Consider the following 24,613-nt stretch of genomic DNA (forward strand, 5'->3'; position numbering starts at 1 on the left):
AGACGAAAAGTTTGCCATTGACCTTATTCCCATGGTATTGGGAGAATTTAATGTAGGTCCCCTTGATGTATAGATCTTTCACAGAATTGTCAATCCGATCAAGAGTGCGGAATCCTCTTGATCAGAATATAGCAGAATGAGTAGAAACAGAAATCAGCATTTCACTTTCAAACTGGTTTTCTATTGATTATTAGTCAAGCTGAATTACAATCAATCAAACCCTAACCACACTGAAATTTCGTCCAAGCCCTAATTTTCTCTCACGAAATTCTAATGCCTCTCAAACTCTGTTTTTTCTGAATAACCTAAACCCTAATGTCTAACCTTGTTTATATAACACAAGGTTTACAAGTTGGACTAGGGTTTCCTACATGGACAAGCCCAATTCGTCCCCATGGACCCAATGTGGGTTTAGTTTAGCCCAAACTCAATTATCTCACTAATACAAAGCTAAACCCGCTAACCGTTTATTGTTTAACTAATTACAAGATATCCAAAGACCAAATCTAAGCTGTTGTCACAGAATATGCACCAACAAACTCCCCCCTTGACAATAGCTTCATAAAAACTTTGTCTTCAGTCTTCTTGCAATCTTCAAGTAGTCTTGCACTGTCTTTGGTCTTTGGATAGCTTCTGCTTCAATAGCTTCTGTCAGCAACAGACTGTCAGCAACAGACTCCCCCTAAGCTGATGCATCCAATCACCAAATCTTCAACACGTTAGCGTTTGAGTAAACTCCAGTTCAGCATTTGTAAAGCAATCTCCAAACTCTTCAATCTTGTCTGCAATGGAGAAAGGAGGTTCTACCATGCATCCAATCAAACTCTCATCTTCACAGCAACTTCCCAGCAACAAACTGCTTCAATCTGTATACTATAAAACAAACATCTCGAGAAACCATAAAAAATTTTCAACAAAGTTAAATAAATTATTATTTTTCAAGAGATAGTTAAACTGTATCACAGATTAAGCATTTTCAACTTATCACCAACACGCAAAACTTTTTGTTCAACACACAAGAACCTGCATGATTTAAAATTTTGAACTCACTTTCTAACACCGTCTCCCCCTATCAGTAACAATTCCTCCAAGAATAACAATTTTCCGTACATTAAGAATTTTAAACAGAAAAAGACACTATTTTTGGATTTTTATATTTTCTGAAGACAAGTAAATATAAAAAGCAATAAACACTCTATTTTTGTGAGAATCACTGGTAAGAAGATCATATCAGCACAATCAAACTGTTTCACACAATTATATTATTCTTTAATTAATTTTTTGTGAAAAGCAGTCCAAGACGATTACCAGTATGTTTGTCCACTTAAACAAAATGCATGAACATTTCAAGTACCATTACCGTATGATACGTTAAGGTAATTTTAATATACTGAAATACTAGTGTGTCCCACTTCAGGATATACCCCCGCGATCAAGGTATGCACAAAGATTCATCGTAGTAGGTGAGTATACTGAATTCATCCGTTTTATTTTTCAACGATAGATAATTGGTGAACAGGTCAGTACTTCCGTACAGCAGAGAGACCAAAATATCTTATCAAGGGCTAAGACAAATACCATTTTTGGTACGATTTATGCTTTTTGCACATTTGAATGACTCTCTTTGAGAGCTTCTTCATTTATGGGATTTGGCATTTTTTGCTCTTTCAAGATATCCTGGGTGTGTCTAGGTCAGTATGTATCTGGATGCAGCAGAAGGACACCCCTGATATCCCCGGATGAAATAACAGTATAAAGACCCAAAACTTCATATTTTGGCAATCTATCAACGCAAGATTTAAGGTCATTAAACCATACACCACTGATGTGTTCCCCACTCATATTCAGTTCATTTAGGTTTATATCACATTGGTAAGTCGATTATTTCATGCTTTTTGCCTACTGGTACATCATATGATGAAGCTGCTATCACACTTAAGCAATTTATGGTTCAATTTCAGTGTGACAGTCTAACTTGCTGATGTACTATCATTTCTTCTTTTTCACACAGTGATAACTCATTTTTGATTTTTCTATTTTTTTTTATGTTTTTGATTTTTCAATTTTTTTGTATTTTTGATTTTTAAGAAAAGCAGTAAACTATTTACAAAATTCTTATGAAAAACCAGTTATTCAGGATTCCTCATCCCGTTGAGTTCGACTAAATGTTCAAAGCGAGCCCTGTCAAATGCTTTAGTATAAAGATCTGCCAGGTTATCTTCTGTATCGGCTCGATGTAATTCAATTAGTCTCTTTTCAGCACAATCTCGTATAAAATGATGACGAATGTCAATATGTTTTGTGCGACTGTGTTTCACGGGATTATTAGTTATTGAAATTGTGGCATTATTGTCTATCATAATAGGAGTACGAGTGAAATCCAAACCGTAATCACGCATCTGCTGTTGTATCCAGAGAACCTGAGAGCAGCATCTACCCGCAGCAATATATTCAGCTTCACACGTAGAGGTAGACACACAAGATTGCTTCTTGCATTGCCAAGACACAATCCTGCCTCTTAAGAACTGACAACCACCTGTTGTAGACTTTCTATTCGACTTGCATCCTCCAAAGTCTGAATCAGTGTAAGCAACAAAATTCAGATCACTATCAGCTGGATACCACAACCCAAGTTTAGGTTTCCCCTTCAAGTAATGAAGAATACGCTTCACTGCTTTCATGTGTGACTCTTTTGGATTAGCCTGATATCTGGCACACAAGCATACGGCAAACATGATGTCAGGTCTTGAAGCAGTCAAGTACATTAGAGAACCAATCATTGCCCTGTATTGAGTAGGATCAACGTCTTCAGTGCTTTCGTGATCTGGGCCAAGATTGTGATTTTCACATATGGGTGTGTTGAAAGTAGAGCAATCATTCATGTTGAACCGACTCAAAATGTCATACACATACTTTGTTTGATGAATAAACATCCCATCCTCCTTCTGTTCAACTTGTAATCCCAGAAAGTAAGACAGCTCACCCATAGCACTCGTTTCGAACTTGCTCTTCATCACCTGCTCGAACTCTTTACACATGCTTTCATCAGATGACCCGAAGATGATGTCATCCACGTACACCTATACCAGCAGAAAATCTTCCTTCTTCCTCTTGATGAACAGTGTACTGTCAATCTGACCTCTTTCAAAACCATTCTTGATCAGATGTGTAGACAGTGTCTCGTACCACGCCCTGGGAGCTTGATGTAATCCATACAAAGCCTTATCAAGTTTGTACACCCGATCTGGATAATCTGGATCAATGAACCCATCTGGTTGTGAGACATACACCACTTCTTGGACTTTCCCGTAAAGAAATGCACTCTTCACGTCTAGTTGGTAAACTTTGAAGCCCTTGAAAGTTGCGAAAGCTAGAAACAAACGAATTGATTCCAACCTTGCCACTGGTGCAAACACCTCATTGTAATCTATCCCTTCTTGCTGATTGAAACCTTTTACCACTAATCGAGCCTTGTTTCGCGTGACTATCCCTCTTTCATCTTTCTTGCACCTAAATACCCATTTAGTGCCAATCTCTCTTTCACCTTTAGGAAAGATCAACCAACTCCCAAACCTTTAATTTTGCAAACTGGGCCAATTCCTCTTGCATAGCCTCAACCCATGAATTGTCTTTAAGAGCCATGTGAATGTTCTTCGGCTCCTCTTGGGAAATGAAGCAACTATACAAGCACTCGTGCACAATCCCAGTCTTCTCAATCGACACAAATAAACCTGTATTCGCTGCTATGCTTCTTCTCATCTGAACACCTGCAGTAGGATCTCCAAGTATCATGTCAACTGGATGATCTCTATTTGCTCGTGTAGTAGCAATGCCATCGACTTCTAGATTGTCACCCAGGTTTGATCCAACCCCCCCCCCCCTGAATATTCTGATTTGCAAACGGATTAATGAAATCCTCCCCCTGATTGGGTTCAGGTTCACTATCGCTTGAATCAGTATCAGCAGCACCTTGGGAAGTTTCCGGAGCATCTGTCATATCAACATTCGATCTAGGCATGAACTCGCCTTCATCGTCTTCACCAATCACCGTTTGAATCAGCTGAGACTCATCTGCATTGGAAAACTCAGGAATATTAAATGATTTAAAAACACTTTCATAATCATATAATATAGTAGGTCCACTCGTTGATTGTTGAGGTTTGTAGGAAGTAATTTCCACATTAAACACAACCTCAATTTTACCAGTTTTTAGATTAAGACCCCTTTTATTCGGTGCGCCAGGTACATAACCTAGAAAGTAGCCTTCGTCAGCCACCTCACCAAATTTTTGTTTATCTTTATTTCGCACAATGGTGCAGGGTAATACAAATGGTTCAAAGCCTTCTAAGTTTGGCTTTTTGTTAAACATCAACTCATGAAAAGTTTTGTTAAACCGTTTAACAGTCAAAACTTTGTTTAGGACATAGCAAGCTGTATTCACAGCTTCTCCCCAGAAAAGAACTGGTAGCTTTGAATCTGAAAGCATAGTCTAAGCGGCTTCAATCAACGTCCTGTTTTTCCTCTCAGCAACTCCATTCTGTTGAGGCGTATAAGGAGCAGAATATTGATGTTCAATTCCCTTGCGAAGACAATAGAGATCCAGAATACGATTCTTGAACTCCGTGCCATTATCACTCCTTATCCTCTTGATCTTTGCATCATGGACGTTTTCCAATTTTGTAAAAAGATCTATCAACATCTCTGTTGTCTCATCTTTTGTACCTAAAAAGAGAACCCATGAATAACGTGAGTAATCATCAGTGACAACTAAACAATAGTACTTTCCACCTATGCTCCTCACGTTCACTGGACCGAATAAATCCATGTGAAGTAATTCGTAAGGGGCATCTATGGAATTTACTGTTTTCCCTTTTGACATGGAAGACATTTGTCTTCCACTTGAAACCTCTGCATTGGAACCCCTTTCACTAGCTCATGTTTAACAAGGTAATTCATTTTTCGATAGTGAATATGGGCCATGCGTCTGTGCCACAACATCGATTCAGCTTCAGATGCTTTTGATAGTAAACATGCCACTACAACAGTCGGATCCTTAGCACCCATGTCCATGACATAAGTGTCATTTCTCCTTGGCGCTCGCATCACTATCCAATCGTCCGGTATCTCCAAACCTGGTTTCAACACTAATGCTTCATTCTTGGTAAAATGGACCGAGTGACCCTTGTCGCAGACTTGTGACACGCTCATTAGATGTGTTTAAGCTGCTCAACATAATTCACTTTGTCCAGTGTGATCTTCCCATTTGTCACTTTCCCTCGTCTTGTAATTCTACCACCTTTAGCACCCGCAAAATTCACATGTCCTCCATCATAATCTTCAAATTCAATTAACAATCTCGCATCCCCCGTCATGTGCCTAGAGCAGCCACTATCAACATACCACAAGTTGATAATCCTCCTTAGCAGCTCCTGCACACATCAACCAAAAATTAGTTAGATTGGGGGACCCAAGCCTTAATGGTCTTGGGTCGTCCAAATTCACCAACCACTGGAACATCCATCCAATATCCATTACTCCTAACTGGAGTCTTGGATCTCAGACCTGTTGATGGAATTTGATTTTGATTTCCACTAGGTCTTTGGTCCTGAGGGTTCCTATATGTGTTTGGACTATTTGACCTTTGAAAATTTTGATTCCAAGAAGCATTATTGTTGTAATTTCTAAAGCCATTGTTATAAAAAGTTCGACCACCGTTATTTTGGTATCGATTTTGATATTAACCTTGACTTCTGAAATTAGTAGAATTAAAATTGTTCATTCTTGGTGAACTGCTTCTAGGTCTCTCATGTCTGCCTGGTGGAGATCTAGGCTGAAATCTTGGTTGATTTCTTTGAAAACGAGGAACTTCTGGAGTTCCTTTTTCAGCCTTATCTACACCAACAACAACATTCTCTGGTTGCTTAGGCGTTGACTTCTTTGGAGAGTTGGACTCTCTGTCCTTTTTATCACCACTCTTCTTTGGTGACTTCTCTCTCTTCCTCTCACTCACTTGTGCTTCACTCTTTTTGTTAGGACAGCAGCTTGCTACATGTCCTTTGGTGTGACACTTGAAGCACGATCTCTTTTTCGAAGACTTCTTATCTGAAGCCTTTGAACTAGATTCAGGTTGTGATGATGATGCCTTAGAAGAATTTGGTTCAGTTTGCTTAGTTTCAGAATTTTCTTTGTTCTTGTTTTTAGCAGACTCTACATTAGATTCATTTTCAATAACAACTGTTTCGTTTTTCATGTCACTTCCTTCAACAAAATTAATCTGTTTAACAACAGCTGGATTCTTATTCTTAGGATGTGAAGTTTTCTTTTTCAAAACAGGTTTGCTGTTATTATTCTTCTTAGCATCATCACATGCAGACTCATCACCTTGACTTGCTGTGGAACTACTTGGTGCTGTTGACATAAATTTGGTTAGCTCATCTTCATCAGGTAGGAATGAATAATCATGACTAAGAGGAGGTGGGACTTCATTATAGCCTTTGAATCCCAAACTACTCTTGTCATTACTCTTCTTTAACCCACCCATCATGTGTTTCATAACAAAAGTAGAGTCCCTGAACTGACTTAATTTCTTTTCAAGTTCAACAATCTTGAGTTGTGCATCTGACAACTCTTTGCATTTTTCAGAAACCTCTTTTGTTTACTCAGCCATCATGTCATGAGCTAAGTCTATGACTTGAATCTTTTCGTTTATTTTGCATGTTAAAGCTTCAATTTCACTTTCATACCCTTTTATCTTTTTCAAGTATGAAGTTTCGTTTCTTTTAGCGAAAAAATTTGATTCTTTAATGTTAGACATTTTGCTTACCAAACTTTGGTTTTGTGTGGACAACCTGTCAACCTCACCCTGTAGTTCACGACATTTTAAACACACAGAATTAGACTTTACCACTCCTGTTTGTTTGTCAAGGTTGGCCATTAGAGCCGCAAGCTGAGCTTCCATTCTCTTGTACTTAGCATCCTTTTCTTCAGCTTCTCTTTCATGGTCAGACTTTTGGTTTCCTCTTCAGCAACTGATGTCTGATCAACCTTCTTTTCTTCAGCTTTATTCTCTATCTTCACCTCAGCATCCACATTCACTTCAGCATCTCCCAAAGTAACTTCAACATCTTTAACTGGCACGATCTCTGCCATAAATGCCTGAGTGGAATTCTCATTATCTTCAAGATGAATACTCCAATCGTAAGAACCTTCTCGTGCTGTAGAGATCAAAGCCTTTGAGCTAGAATTATTTGATGCATTCCTGTTGTTTGAACTCTGATTCGAATTATCTTGCTTTTGTTTCTGACATTCCCTAGCAAAATTCCCATAACTTTGACAATTAAAGCACCTCACTTTGGTCTTGTCGAAACTAACACTCCTGCCTACAAACTTCCTTCCTATTCTGTTCATGAATCTCTTCACTCGCCTAGAAATCATGGCCATTTGCCATTGCAAATCCATCTCCTCTAGATCATCAGGGTCAATCTGATCATAATCCTCATCTAAAGTAGCAGGATCAGATATCTTCCCCTGAATATAGTTCTCATAAGATGCAACGAATGAAGCAAGTAGAGCAAGATGTTCTTCAGCAGACTTAACACTCATAGGCATTGACTTAGCACTACTACTCTGCTTAGAAGTTGAGGTTCTCTTGGTTCCTGTTGATCCTCCTGAAGCAGATACAAAACATACATCACCATCCTCATTCACTGTAACCTGCTCATTCTCACATGATAGAAATGCAGTAGCAGAGTCGCTAGAAGCGTTGTGAGATGAAGAAGATGTAAGCCCATTGTAAACCGCTGGATCTTGAACCTGATCATATCCAGTATCTTTCTTCTTCATACTGAGCTCATAAGCTCTCAGCTTTCCAACTACCTCTTCCAGCTCTTTTGTTTCATAATCTGCTTCACCCTTGATCATGAGAGTGTAGATATCCCACTTGGTAGGTAAGGCATCGAGCAGCTTGTCATTCTTCTCTACGTCAGTATAGCAATCGATCTCATAATTTTCCATTTCTGACATCAGATGGTAGTAACGAGTGATGATGTCCTCAAGTGACTCATGTTTCATGTACTTAAACACAGCAAACTGCTTCTTCAGTAGATCAATCTTGTTCTTCTTAACATCTACATTTCCTGCATATCGCTTTTCTAATGCATCCCACATATCTTTTGAATTGGTGTACTTCTTGAAGGTATGCTTGATGCTATCAGGTAACGACATCTTTATTACAGCCAAGGCTCTCTTTTCAGCCTCATACATCTTTTTGTCAGCCTCTTGCATGTTCACATAGACTGTTCTACGTGGTCTGCCCTAGGGTTTGTGTACCCATCTTCAATGCATATCCACATACGCGTGTCCTGATATTCAACGAATGATTGAAAACGATCCTTCCAAGTCAAGTAATTTTCCACCTTCATCATCTTAGGTGGTTTGTTGGTAGTGCCAACCTCATGTTCCATCTTCAACAGCTCATTCAAAGTAGACATGTTCGACATTTTAACGTTGCAGACTGATAAAACCGTACAAAATTTTTCCGAAAACAGTGGTTACCAAATTACACCGTTAGAATCGTCTCGAAAAGACGAATCCAATGATATGTAATGTCGAAAACCGAATTCAGGATTTTCCAGAGTTTTTTTTGTCCTAAAATGCAAGGAATGCAACGGTGCAGACGGTTCTGTCAAACGAGCTACGGATCAATTTCTATTTGCAAAACACTGAAATTTTATCGACACTTGCTAACTGAAATTTCACCACTTTTAAATTTGCTGGTTATGTTAATTTCGCTGGTGAATCACTTAATTTCGTTGGTCTGATGTTTGTTCAATTTCGCTGATTTAGTTCACTAGTCAATTTCGCTGATCAGGTTCGCTGTTTATTTTCGCTGGTCAAAGTCGCTATTACGATGACCTGTAAAGTCGCCGAAAATCGTAATAATTTCGCTGTGGAAAATTTTACGATTACCAAAGTCGCCTTTGGATTTAACTTCGCCGATCACCAAGATGTTTATTCCCAAATTCGCTGATCAGTTAAATATGCTAGACTAATCTGCGAATTTGTTAAAATCACCTATAGTTAAAATCGCTGGTCCAGTAACTTTGGAAACTTGATCTATTCGAAATTCTGAAGATTCTCCAACACAATTCTGCACAATCAAACAAGCAAATCAGCAAACTTTTGACAAAAATTTGATGAACTTAATGAAGAACACGAAGACAGTCTTCGAATCTTCAAGGAATTCAGCCAAAATTTCTTCAAAACAATCAACCAAAAATTTTCCTGGAAACCCGAAAACCTGCAAGACAGCAATCAAACAAAACAGAAGATCAAAACAACCAACAAAAATCGAAAATCAGTATCAAACACACAAAAAATTTCGAAAATTTCAAAACCCAAATTTTCAAAAATTCGAAAAACTCCCTGTTTCTATAAAGCACAATTTTGAACCGAGCCTTCAAGAGCCTAATGCTCTGATACCAATTGTAGGTCCCCTTGATGTATAGATCTTTCACAAAATTGTCAATCCGATCAAGAGTGCGGAATCCTCTTGATCAGAATATAGCAGAATGAGTAGAAACAGAAATCAGCAATTCACTTTCAAACTGGGTTTCTATTGATTATCAATCAAGCTGAATTACAATCAATCAAACCCTAACCACACTCAAATTTCTTCCAAGCCCTAATTTGCTCTCACGAAATTCTAATGCCTCTCAAACTCTGTTTTTGCTGGTTAACCTAAACCCTAATGTCTAACCTTGTTTATATAACACAAGGTTTACAAGTTGGACTAGGGTTTCCTACATGGACAAGCCCAATTCGTCCCCCTAGACCCAATGTGGGTTTAGTTTAGCCCAAACTCAATTATCTCACTAATACAAAGCTAAACCCGCTAACCGTTTATTGTTTAACTAATTAAAAGATATCCAAAGACCAAATCTAAGCTGTTGTCACAGAATATGCACCAACATTTAAGGTTGTAATTGGCATGGATTGGCTAGCTAAACATCATGCCGAAATTCAATGCGAGAAAAAGGTAATTCATGTGTTAACACCGGGAGGAAAACGAGTGGTATACAAGGGGAAAGGAATGTTAATTCGAGGCTTTGTTCTATAGTCCAAGCATTCAAGTATATGCGAAATGGAAGCAAAGCGTTTCTAGCCTACGTGGTGGATACTAAGCAGAATACCCCTAAGATAAAAGAGGTTGAAGTTGTGAACGAGTTTCTTGATGTATTCCCGGAAGATTTGTCGGGGCTACCAGAACGTGAGGTGGATTTTAAGATTGAATTGTATCCCGATGCCAAACCTGTAGCCAAAGCTCCTTATAGGTTGGCCCCAACTGAGATGCGGGAGTTAATGGTTCAAATACAAGAATTGCTCGACAAGGGATTTATACGCCCGAGCGTATCGCCCTGGGGTGCGCCTGTACTTTTTGTCAAAAAGAAAGATGGTTCGATGCGCATGTGCATCGACTATCGAGAGTTGAATAACGGTGAAAAACCGATACCCGTTGCCCCGAATCGATGATCTCTTTGATCAGTTACAAGGGGCAAGTTGGTTTTCAAAAATTGATTTACGATTCGGATACCATCAGTTAAGGGTACGGGATGAGGATGTGGCGAAGACGGCATTTAGAACGCGATACGGACATTACGAGTTCTTAGTAATGCCCTTTGGGTTAACGAACGCGCCCGCCGCGTTCATGGACCTTATGAATCTAGTTTGTCGAGCCATTTTAGACAAATTCGTTATAGTTTTTATTGATGATATCTTAGTTTATTCTCGAAGTGAAGCCGAACATGCATGCCATTTGCGCGAAATTCTTGAAGTGCTCCGTAAGGAGAAATTGTACGCGAAATACTCTAAGTGTGCTTTCTGGCAGATGGTATCTTAGTGGATTCGTCAAAAGTGGAAGCTATTATGAAATGGGTACCCCCAAAGAACCCAAGTGAAGTGAGAAGCTTTTTGGGTTTAGCAGGCTATTATAGGAGGTTTATTCAAGACTTTTCTAAATTGGCCCTACCGTTGACCAAGTTAGCCAAGAAGAATGAGAAGTTTACATGGGGTACAGATCAAGAAAAGGCGTTTCAAGCCTTGAAAGGGAAGCTGTCGAGCTCCCCGGTGCTAACCTTACCTGATGGAACGGAAGACTTGGTGGTGTTTACTGATGCATCACACCAAGGGTTGGGATGTGTTTTAATGCAAAGGGGGTAGAGTCATTGCTTATGCTTCAAGGCAATTGAAAACACATGAAAGTAATTATCCAACCCATGACTTGGAATTAGCAGCAGTAGTGTTCGCTTTAAAAATCTGGAGGCATTATCTATACGGTACGAAAAACACAATTTATTCTGACCACAAAAGCCTTAAATACTTTTTCGAGCAAAAAGATTTAAATATGAGGCAACGAAGGTGGTTAGAACTCCTTAAAGATTATGATTGTGAAATCCTTTACCATCCGGGTAAGGCAAATGTAGTGGCCGATGCCCTGAGCCGAAAGGATTATCCGCCTCCAATTCAAGTGAAATCCTTGAAAATAGTAGTTACACCTCGATTTCTCGAAATGATTAAGGAAGCCCAAGTCAAGTCGCTGAGCGAAATGGATTCAAGAAAGGAAAGAACAAAGGGGTTTATTTATAAATTAGAAGAAGGACCTAGTGGAATTAAATCAATGTATGGCCGGATATGGATACCCCGGTTTAGTGAAGCAAAAGACGTGTTACTCGAATAAGCTCACAAATCCCGATTTTCGGTTCATCCAGGAGCTACAAAAATGTGTTTGGATTTGAAGAAAAGTTATTGGTGGCCCGGTATGAAACGTGATATCGTCAAGTATGTTGCAAAATGTTTGACCTGTTTGCAGGTAAAGGCAGAACATCAGAAACCATACGGAAAGTTGCAACCGTTAGAAATTCCGGTATGAAAATGGGAAGAAGTGACGATGGACCTAGTGACCAAGCTTCCTAAGACAAGGAAAGGTCACGATGCTATATGGGTGATTGTGGACCGCCTCACCAAGCGCGCGCACTTCTTACCCATTTGAGAGACCTTCTCTTCTGAAAGGATGGCGGAGATCTATGTTAACAAGATAATATCTCGACACGGAGTCCCTGTATCTATTGTGTCGGATCGAGATACCCGATTCACATCTCGATATTGGCAAGGTTTTCATGAGAGTATGGGTACAAAATTATATTTCAGTACCGCTTACCACCCCAAACGGATGGTCAGTCTGAGCGAACCATTCAAACACTCATCGACATGCTGCGAGCGTGTGTGATAGATTTCGGGGGAAGCTGGGATGGCCACTTGCCATTGGTGGAATTTTCATACAATAATAGCTATCATAACAGCATTCAAATGGCACCGTATGAAATGTTGTACGAAAGGAAGTGTAGAACTCCAATTTGTTGGGGAGAGGTGGGGCAAAGAGAAATTGCGCCCAATGATGTAGTAGCTAAAACTAACGAAAAGATCGATCTTGTGCGGGCTCGTTTAAAAGCGGGTCAAGATCGACAAAAGGCTTACGCAGATCGAAGAAGACGACCTATCGAGTTTCAGATAGGTGATCATGTGTTATTAAAGGTTTCCCCATGGAAAGGTATAATCCGTTTCCGTAAACGAGGCAAGCTAGGCCCCCGTTACATAGGACCTTGCAAGATTTTAGCCCGGGTTGGGAAGGTAGCATATCAGTTGGAATTACCGGCAAACTTAGATGGAATACATGACACATTCCATGTGTCACAATTGAGAAAGTGCTTAGTGGATGGGACGGCATACATGCCCCTCGACGATATTGAATTGGACGAAAGATTGAATTACGTTGAAAGACCGATAGCTATCAAGGATTCCAAAGTAACGCACCTTCGGAACAAAACTATAAAACAAGTCTTGGTGCAATGGCAACATCGGAAAGGATCGGATCTTACATGGGAGTTAGAAAATGAAATGAAGGAGCACTGCCCGACATTATTTGGTACGTGTTAAGGTTTCGGGGACGAAACCTCTTTTAAGGGGGGTAGACTTGTAACACCCCAAAATATGCAATTTATATGTTTTACTTTAAATATTTAAATATGTAAAATCAACTAAGTTAAAGAATGTGATATTAGTTTAGAAAGAATGGAACCTTAGTGTGTTAATATAAACAAGTGGAATTAGAGGGGCTGAAATTGTAAATAATGAAAGAAATTATTAAGTAACAAATTAAAAACACAAAACACACTTTGTGTGTTCTCTGTGGATCGATCAGAAGCAAGAGAACCAAGGAGAAACCCTAGTTCCAGAGATTCTCAAGAATTGAAAGAGATTAAGAGCCCAAACTAATGCATGAACTCAAAACTTTAATCATCTAAGCTTGTACATCGAATGGTAAGTCGATTTTTCTGTTTTGGATGAATTGTAGACAGTGGGTTTTAACCCAATCATGAAATTATGTGGAAATCTTATGTAGTTGAGAGTTAGGGCTTCATAATGGTTCGAAAATGTTGCTTGATTTCTGATTGTTTGAATGATTTAAGCTTTATACCCAATTGTTGTGAAAGTATGATGAACATGATGATTTAAAGAAAAGCTAGTAGGTGAAAATTGCTACATGATCTTGAATAGAGATAGAGAAATTTAGTTAAGATGGTGTTGGATGGAAGAAAGCTATGAACTTGATTGATTCTTGTTAGATTAGAAGGTGAACAAGTAGAACTATGCTATGAATACTTGTACCTTGTGCTTTGTTGATGTTGTGCACACCAAGTGTTTGATGAAATGCCTTAATAAAGATTTCAGCCATGTTAGTCATAAACGCTATGTGTTTTGAATGTGTTTATGATGTAGATGTAGATTGCATGATGTCTTGCCAAGTAGGGTATATAGACGAGTATGAGATATAAATTCTAAGTATGAATGGTATTGTTTAGGTATAAAGGAAGAAAGTTCAAGTCAAGCAAAGCCACAAGGGAATCAAGTTCGAGGTACGCTACTTGTACAATTCATGATTTTAATATATTGTTGTGTTTAACATTAGATGTGTCGAATTGAATCATGTATGAAAGTAGTATTTGTATGGACCCTTTTATGAATGGGTCGGAGGATGAGAATGCAATAATTGAAAGAATGGTATGAAGTTCCATTTGGAACATATATGTGCGAAAGAATGAAAGTATGTAGTAATTTTACAAGTTTGCGGATGTCATAATAGTTACAAGTTGGTAAGTTGAATTCTTGAGTTAAAGGAAAGAATTTTAATGCTAATAAGTTTACTTTGTTGTGGCGATGTAGGTAAATCTCAAGTTTAGCTTTCAAGCTTCGCCCAGTTCGAACACACTTCAAGGCCCGTCCCATGTTCCGCTACTTTTGTAAAGAAGACAATGTTTAATACTTTGGTCGCTTTGTTTATCTCTAGTAGTTAAAAACTTAGTTCTTGTTATGTATTTTGAACTTAATGATTCTCATATGTGTGTCAAGGTCGTTTGATGGTATATATTATGTCTTTTGAAAAGTGTCGTGTTAAACATATATTTTGAGTGTGAAAAACAAGGGACCGATCGTTTTACGAACGGGTCATGCCCAAATTTCATTAGAATAAGCATGTCACTATTTAAATAATTTAAAGAAAAATTTGGGCATTACATTATCGCATACGTAATGTACGATAAGCCCTATTGTACGTTAACTGGCCTCTCTCTCTCTCTCTCTCTATATATATATATATATATGGTGGGAGTTGGCTACAAAGTCTATTTTTCCTACAAAGTGTAAAAAGTCATAAAACACCGTAACATTAACCATAAAACACACTCAAACCCCACAAATAACAAAGTGAAGATTGCCAAAACGTCATATTTGTGGGTTTTGTGTTGTGTTTTGGATGATAAGGCTTTGATTGTCAAATGACTAACATTAGTGTGTTTTATGTTGATTATCATGTTGTGTTTTATATTCATAGTTCTACGATGGTGTGTTTGAAGTTTTTATGAACTTTTAGGGTTTGGATATTGTGTTTTAGTGATCCTCATTCTGTTATTTATGTGTTTTAAGTCTGTTTTATGGCAGAAAATGTGGTGTTTTATTACTTTATACACTTTGTAAGAAAACTAGACTTTGTAGCCGAACCCCACCCTGTATATATATGTATATAGGAACATGATCAGGAGAAAACACCTCAAAGTGTGAGAACGATTCTCAACCACAAGATATTAGCGGTTTGTGGCTGAGATTGATGTGGTGACATTTTTGTAAATAATAGGGGCCTTGGAACAATAGGAGGGGTAAAATAGGAAGATCCAAACAAATGTGCACATGCTAATCACATGTCATTTTCCCCCATCATATTTAAACGACAATAACTTTTTTATAGGTAATTATTTTTCAAAAAAAAAATTACACTATAAAACTCAGCGTTTTTTTATCTTTCCAACGAGTATACTATTAATATACTTTTCGAAAAATGAACTGGGTTTTATGGCGTTTCTCTGAACTGGGTGTTTTATGGTGTTTTAGACTAGGTATTTTCATGGCATTTTTTTGAACTAGGTGTTTTTATGGCGTTTTAACTAGGTATTTTCATGGCGTTTTTCTGAACTAGGTGTTTTTATGGCCTTTTAACTAGGTATTTTCATGGCGTTTTTCCGAACTGAGTGTTTTATGTCGTTTTTAACAACAAGTGGGTTTTCTATACATCCTTCCCCTATACATATGTATATATATATAGAGAGAGAGAGAGAGAGAGAAAGTGTACTGTACAATAGGGCTTATCGTACGATACGTACGCGATCATCCCAGCCGTTCGATCTGGTGCGGATCTGGTGCGAATTCAATCTTCGCATGTGATAAAAAGGCAAATGAAATCGCATGGCTTGAAAATGCAATGAAATCGCATGTTTGAACTCCCATGCAAATGAAATCGCATGTAAAAAATGGTTAGCATGGGGTAATGTGAAAAACGGCATGGGGTGTGTAGATGGACAAAATCACATGTGGAAGATTGAATATCGCATGTGAAAGAATGGCTAGCATGGGGTAATGTGAAAAATGGCATGGGGTGTGTAGAATCGCATGTGGAAGATTGAATATCGCATGTGAAAAAATGGTTAGCATGGGGTAATGTGAAAAATGGCATGGGGTGTGTAGATGGACAAAATCACATGTGGAAGATTGAATTCGCACAGTTCATACAGTTCGCATGTAGATATGAAATCACATGGGAGATGAAGATCTGACGGCTGGGGTTATCGCGTACGTAATGTACGATAAGTCCTATTGTACGTTAAGTGGCCTCTCTCTCTCTCTCTCTATATATATATATATATATATATATATAGGAAACTCTTGTAATCAAATCATTCAAGTAATAATAAGTGGGGTAGGGGCGCTCCACTAGTGATGGAATTCCATCACTCGCAACACCCAATCAACTTCCGCCATGTCATCAAGCATTATTCCATCACTAGTGATGGAATTCCATCACTCACAACATATTTTTTTTAAATTATAAATTAACAATAAAACAACAAAATTATAAATTATAAATTTCATTTAAATAAAAAAATAATATTTCTAGAAATATTTTAGATTACAACTTAAAAATAAACATATAAAAATAAAAACATACATAAACAAAACCTACTCCTCTTCCGAATCCGGAAATTCCAAACCTAAAGAACCTACAAGTTCATTAAATCGTATCTCAACCGAAAGTGAATTTCTTCATTACGCAAGTCTTGTTGGACATTTTCGGGAACGGGAACTTGTGTAGGAGGATCCGGCACCCAATCCGGAGATATTGCACGTTCATCTTCTTTTATTAACATATTGTGCAATATGATACATGCATATACTATGCTATGTATTGTTTTCTTATTCATCGCATGAACCGGTCGGTTTAGTATGCCCCATCTACCCTTTAAAACACCAAAAGCCCTCTCAACATCTTTTCTTGCTGATTCTTGCAACCTCTTGAACATCTTTTCTTTAACTGCAACAAGAAATAAAGGAGCTTTCACAAAAACAGACCATGATTGGCAGATACCATCCAAAAGAAGAAAGCCTCGTTTGTTATATCTTCCGCTAACATAAAATTGACAGAAGGGTGCGGTATCATCTATTATTCTTTGAAACAACGACGACGTGTACAAAACATTGATGTCGTTGTTTGAACCTGGAACACCAAAATATGAATGCCAAAACTATAAATCATTCGACGTCACCGCTTCAAGTATGATGGTTGGTCTTTTGACGTCACCCCTAACATACGCCCCTCGCAACTCTCTTGGACAATTTCTCCATTCGATATGTCTACAATCGATGCTACCGAGCATCCCTGGAAAATGTCATCTAGCCTCATGCGCGGCGTAAATACGTGCGATGTCGTGTCTCGTTGGTTTACGTAGAAACTTTTTACCATACAATTTAATGATCGCGTCAGAAAAGAATTGCAAACATTCACATGAAGTTCTGTCTGGCATAGCTAAGTATTCATCAAATTCATCGGGAGGGTTACTTGTCGCTAGTTGGCGAATGGCGGATGTGCATTTTTTGTATCGGCGTGAAACTTCGTTTGCCCCTCCCATCGTAATGTTCTTCAAACCATTCTTCGCTTGCTTCGATGTCTCCAACAATCTTTAAAAATAAATCTTTTGGTAAACGAAACCGATCTCTAAACGTTTCGGCATAGTAGACCGGATTCTCCATAAAATAATCCTTCATTAACACTTCGTTGGCAACGATCACGATCCACCATTTTCTTCTTTGGGTGGCTTGAAGTTGCTACAAGTTCGTTATACACCTTCTCGAAAAATTCAAGCGTCTCATTGTCGGAAGATGTTTGGCTATCGCTATCGGTGTCCATCGGAAACGAATCCGTAGGAAATTCCATTTGTGAAATATGTAGAATGTGTGATACATATTTATGTTTTTGTGTGGGTGAAATGGTATAAATTTATGTAGAATGTGATATATATATATATATATATATATATATATATAGTGTGTTTAACTTTTTTTTTAAATCTAAATGGCTCCAACGGTCATGGCCCGACGTTCACTTAACGTTCAAAAAATCAAGTTCTCAACGCGTGACAGGGACAACACGTTTAATTATCCACGCGTTATAAACATGGGTGGCGGCGGTGTTTCATTGCCTTCCACGCGTGATGTCGCAACCCCCGACCCCGATAGCGGGCGGCCGCGAACACTGTGGTATCAAGTGGTATCGATGTTTATCAACTTAGCAGCGGAATACATCAGCACCGTAGTTAGGAAATATTTTTATCAGAGTTAAACACCCAATGTTTATAATAGATAAGTGGCATAAAACCCAATTTTTCATTACAAAACATTTTGTAGGGACAAACCCTATTTTCTTAAAACTGAAATCTCCTTTTTATTTAGGTAACTTTTATAGCCACTTTTCCAAGCATTCAGTGCTCTCCTAGCTGGCTTCTATTGGCTTTCACATTTTGTTACCTGAAACGTGTTTAAAAAGGTTTTATCAGCAAGAAATACTGGCGAGTGCATCCCAGTTTAATCAAAACAGTTTTGTATAACTTTATAGTATTGAGGGCATCTCGCAATTACATTTGCTTATGTATACCCAATTACTCATTCCGTACTGTCCATACCAGACTTGCGGGTCATATTACTAATTGGCTAACTCACTGTCCAATGGTAATGTCTTTTCACATTTTGTATACAAAACCCCAACATACCGGCAGTAATTGTAGACTTACAAATACACAATTACTGGTAATTTAAGTTTAAAACATTGGAGGTTTTGTAAATTATTTGAAATAATGGCATTACAACAGGTGACAAAAAGAGAATGACTCACATTGATGACTTAGGTGATATTATTATAGCTTCCTGGTGAATCTCCTGATTATTATCTATTAAAAATTAATCAATGCACATGTGCTAGTAAAATAACCCAATCACATTAACCGTACAACACGAGACAGTAACTCTAATGACTAAGTCTGGCAGAGCCTAAACATGCATTACGGAGTCCTAGATCAATCAGTTGTAACACGAGACAGAACTCCAATGACTGAGTCAGGCAGAGCCTTGACATGCGTTACAGAGCCCTAGATCAATCGAGTATGGTAACGTGGGTTATAATACTTACAACGAGGCAGAGCTTCGCTTTATAGGGGGTATTATTTCCTGAGAGTTTTGACTATTAGAAAGTGTGAGAGAAAGAAAGAAATTTGAACGATTGCTGAATGAGGCCTGAAGCCCCATTTATAGGCTGGCCGAGCACCTTCTCGCGCCCCGCGAGAGTGTAAGTGAGGGTCTTCGTGGCCCGCGAGGCCACTAGGGTAGGCCCTAGCTTGGTCGACTCACACCGTAAATTTCACACGAGGGGGGACACGTGGCGGCTTAGGATGTCGCCTGGTGCCACCTTGTCGCTGCGACAGACCCAAAGGAATGGGTCGCGCCCCGCGAGGACCACATATTTTTGTTTTTAATTGATTTTTATTAATATAAAGGTATTTTGGGCTTGTTTCTCACATACGGGGTATATTTTAAGACGTTTAGGGTTATGTTAAGGGTTCTAGGGTGTAGTAGGAGGGTTGTTATATCCTCCCCACTTTGTTTTAGATCTCGTCCTCGTGGTCTACTAGAACATGTGTGGGTATTTTCTTTGCATTTATGACTCGAGCTCCCAAGTGTATTCTGGTCCTCTCTTGGAATCCCATTTTACTTTGACTAGAACTAGTCTCTTATGTTTGAGATTCTTGATCTTTCTATCTTCAATCTGAAGTGGTTTCTCTACAAACTTAAGTTTCTCATTTACCTCTATGTCCTTCAGAGGTATTACTAATGATTCGTCTGCTAAGCATTTCTTAAGGTTACTGATGTGCTGAATGCGGTCTATAAAAACTACTAACCTAATAAAGACACCCTAGTTTTAAATTTATAAACTAAGACTCTCTAAATGCTAGACCACTGATAGGCAAGTGTACCCGTCGTATGTAGTAAATCCTAATGAAGTCCTAGTATCGAACTCACGAGACACTAGCGACGCAATACTAGACTCTGACTCAACTAATTACTCAATTAGTTTTAATTGTTTTTAGTTTTAATTGTTTTGGGGGTTTTAATTAACTAATATCTAAATTAAACTCAAGCGAGTAAACAAGATAACAGAACAAGCAAGCAAGATGGTGAAGTGACGGGAAACAGACAATGATATGAAAGCACTACCCAGGCTTCGAATCCCTATGACCAACACATGACCTCTAGTCCTGACCAATGGCTAAAGCTCCGAATCTAACCAGAAAACCTCCCGCTAAGGATGATCAACCAAAATAGAAGATGGAACAGAGTGATGAAGTGCTAAATTGGAAACGACTCGAGCTATCGACACCGAATCCCACGACTGTCAGATTAAAAACAACTATGGTGCTAAAATCCTCCGGTCATGAAGCTAAACCTGCTAAATAAATGAAAACCTAGGAAACCCTAAACGCGAATAAGTAGCCGGATCCGAGCTATCGGTCACCCAAACTACCAAACAACGCCTAGCTAATAACCTAGCAATCCTGACTCGTCCCTAGAGTTGCCAGAAAAGGATGCACACTATACTCAGTTGATTTTAATTAATTTAGTTAAACTTGAATTATCTCTAATCTCAATCCCTAGACCGAAAACCTAATAGATTAACGAACCTAGAATGATCTAAATAGTTCCAGACCAGACTAACAAGATCACCTAACCAAACAACCAATCACACCCAAGACAAGCACACAAATTCATAAACAATCACAAAGCATGAATATGTAAATCATCACAATTTAATCATTAGTCAAAACCAAATAATCAAAGAACTAAATCATAGTTCATCTAGGCCTAGGTAGCATGAAAAGTCTAGCTACTCATGATCAAGAACGAAACACAAGCATGTTTAAAACAAATAAATTCATCAAACATGTCTAAATATTCAAGTTAATAAAACCCAAACAAATAAACAAAGTCTAACCAAAGAAAATTAATAAACTGCCAAGTCTTTCTTTAATCTCAAAAGCTTCTCTTCAAAATCCTGCTCCCAAAATCGTCTCTTCAGATGCTCTTTACGAACTGGTCATATGATCTGCCGTCAACTCTTGTTTTTCTCCCCAAAAAATAATCGATGCCCCTTTATTTATATATATATATGTGTACTAGGTTATTACCCGGGATTGCTTCCCGGGCTCGAGAAGTTACTAAATGTAAAAGACAAACCTTTGGCGTAGGAATCAACTTAGCTACTGCCACCTTTCGGAACCATGTGAGGTTGCTTCATACTTTTATAAAAGCTGACCAAGAACCTATACAATTAATCATACACATCCCAAAATTAATTATTTATTTGTTATGTCATCTTTCTATTAACTGAATTGATAAAAATTTAGCCCAAACTAATTGCAGCCCAAATGATCAAACTTGAGGCCCACTTGAAATCTTTTGATCAAAAATAATATCTCAACTTTTAGCCCAAGTCAAAATTATATTTAAAATGCACTGTCAAACCTTAACTTTCTTTTCACAGCAGCAGCAACCTTATTGTCTTCAAATCCAGCCAGCACAGTAGCAATTTTTTTTACCTTTCTTTCAGCAAAAACTCAGCATACATACATTTTTCATTCACAATCAAGTTTCACAAAGACAATCAAACCGACTTTTCAAGAATTGCCAAGTGGACCGACCCGTTTAATGACCTGTGATACTCATGTAAACCGGATGATTTTCAACCATTTCAAATTCAGTTTTTATGTTTTAAATAATTCCAACACAATCAAAGCAACCTTAGCCGATTTTACTTGTAAAAACACTCTGTAACTCAAACGAAAGCAGTCCGAAAATAATCAAAACATTCAGAAAGTTCGAATTCAGATTTCAAAAATTTTCTGCTGATCCCTTTTGTATTCAGATTTCAACAATCTAAATCTTCAATAGTAAACATCTATTTTTTATGAACATAATATAACTTCGTATATTCGACGCAACTTTCAATATCGGATTTCACTCGAAATTTGATTCAGATCTCAACAACTACCAAGAAAACTTCGCAACTTTCGAACTCAGATTCATTCAAAACACTTCAAAAACTTGATCCGTAAGATGTCTTTTCACCTTTTCAAAATTTGTTGTTAATTTTTAAGACTCTACTACCTACAAATCATTGCAATAAACCTATCTCTTCTCTTCTAAAGTTCAAACAACAATCACTACATCCAACAATATTGTAGGATCGTGTTTGGACCCGAAACGAGTCGATCAGAGGCGTTCTACACAGTATGAAAGGCGGAACCAGGCATATTGTGCATGATTCAGCAAGATATTCACTTAAATTGTCGTTTATATTGATTCTGATGCAATTACAGATCTGTAGACACTTCGACAGAGCTTCGCCGTCGGAAAACACCAAACTAATTTCGTACCAAATGACACGAAATCACAACTATTTATAGACCTACTAATTCCGCATGAAACATGCTTCACACGAAATTAGATACACACGAAATTAACATCTCACACGATATTAAGTAATTCCGTGCGGAATTACTTGTTGACTTTTCATGCGAAATTAGCTCTTCAAGCGGAATTAACTCTTTGCTTCATTTTCTCGATCTTCGTGCCACGAGCAATGCAAGACTCGATACAAGACGAAATCGACAGACGTATGCACCAACAGACTCCCCCTCGGATGTTGACGAGTCTACTGTGTCGAGTCTTCGCATCTTCAGTCTTTATCAGTCTGACAACTCCTCTCTGAAGTATCTTACAGTAAAACTTTTTCAATCTTCTCTTTACTCTGTTCTTTAACACCAACACACTCCTCTCGGATGTCTTCAGACTCCCCCTTTCAATGTGCTGAGATCGTAGCCTGGCTTCCACAGAATCAGGATCGTGACCTGGCTTTCTAGCTCTATAATTCTCTTGGTCAGATCTCTTGATTCCTTAAGTTCATCAGCATCATCAGCTCCAGAATCATAACCTGGCTCACATTCTACTCAGAATCCAGGTTATCCTGCACATCCTATACCTCACAATAAATTTCACAAATTTTACATTTGACAATTTAATAATTACAGACTCCCCCTCAAATTTAACCAGTATAATTTTTCAATGATAATACTGATGAACCACTTCAAAACATTCATTCAAAATATTTTTGCTTAAGAACACAAACTCCCCCTCACAAAATAATCATCATGTTTAGCACTCGGAATTTTGAAAATCAGCTATTCAACATCAGTTATCGAAAATCTTTTTGAATTTTTCAAAATTTATGCTAAAACACACTGAAAATCTTTTTGAAATTTTGAATAGATGAAATGTAGTAACAAAATATTTACAGACAATATTTTTGTGAGTTTGTGTAAGAGGATCATATCAATTTATGAGACAAATCACCAACACCGTTAAGCTTTAATCATTTTAAGTTCTAAACAATTCACCTAGATTGTCCGTATACTTGTCCACTTAAATTTTCACACAAAGTTCAATTGTTTCGAGATACGAGATTAATGTCTTAAGAACTTAAACTTATTCGCGTGTCCCACCACTTGAATATACTCCCGTATCCAGATCCCAATATTCAGTCTTACAGGTGAGTATACCTAGATGATATCTGTAAGGGGTTAGATGCGAAACCGTGAGAGCTCAGGTCAGAATTTCCGTTCAGCAGAGAGATGACGGTTCGACTTTTGGTGTGTCCCCTTTAGAGGATCTTTTCTTCAACAACACATGATTAGCATTTTTTAATGTTTCATCATTTTTTATACTGAGGGCTGCGCTATGTTTCAAGCAAATTGCAAAGTATTATACGGGGACTAGGCCATTGCTTCCGCAAAATCAGAAGTCCCGGGATAATACCCCAGATAAAGACCTAGTATCTCAGAAAGAGGGATCTTTCAAACAAGATTTCGGGGGTTACCCATATATCCAAGAAATGTTCCCCACGAGATAAGCAAGTTTGAATATTTAGGTTTATATCTCGTCACAATCTACTAAATGTATAAAAACCTACCGACACATCCGCAGTGAGATTGTTTATCACATTTGACTTTCCATTTCTTTAGCATGTTGTGATAGTCCACTGATGTACTATCATTTCCTCTTTTCTCAACAAAACTCATTTTTTTTAATTTTATCATGTTTTTGTATTTTTCAAATTTTCTAATGTTTTTGAATTTTCTGAAATTTTTACTCCCCCTAAAATTCAAACACATTTAAAAAAACCGAAAACAACTTGTACAAGTAAAGTGACAACTGTGTGAATTGCTTCAATTTGCCATCCACTTGGCATAAACAATCAGAACTCCCTCTCTCAACAAACTATTTTCCCATTAAGATTTCAAAACACTTAAGTTTGTTTTAATCAAAATGGTTTTTCCGGAAAATAAGTTTTGTTTAAAACCACTTGTAGGTTTGGGGTTCATTATCTTGTTTTTTCAACCACTTGTATGAAGATTATATCAAGTTCAAACTAATGACCTTGACTAACCACTTGTAAAATTACCACCTGTATCATTTGTAGGAATAAAACATCTACACAGATTCATTTTACTAATAAAGATGCCGATTCCTGCTTCACACTTACCAACCTGGAAGCTCCGGCAAGTCAGATTTT

General features: G+C 37.9%; 1 long non-coding RNA gene across 1 annotated transcript; it reads left to right on the forward strand.

Annotated features, from left to right (window-relative positions):
- The first annotated feature begins 13,273 nt into the window (after positions 1 to 13,273).
- LOC110936932 lies at positions 13,274 to 14,497 on the forward strand. Its single transcript, XR_002590412.2, has 3 exons — positions 13,274 to 13,374; positions 13,917 to 13,970; positions 14,278 to 14,497. It is a non-coding gene; the product is annotated as an uncharacterized LOC110936932 (long non-coding RNA).
- The last annotated feature ends 10,116 nt before the right edge of the window (positions 14,498 to 24,613 follow it).

Source organism: Helianthus annuus, chromosome 1 (assembly GCF_002127325.2).
Source record: "Helianthus annuus cultivar XRQ/B chromosome 1, HanXRQr2.0-SUNRISE, whole genome shotgun sequence".
Classification (NCBI taxonomy): Eukaryota; Viridiplantae; Streptophyta; class Magnoliopsida; order Asterales; family Asteraceae; genus Helianthus; species Helianthus annuus.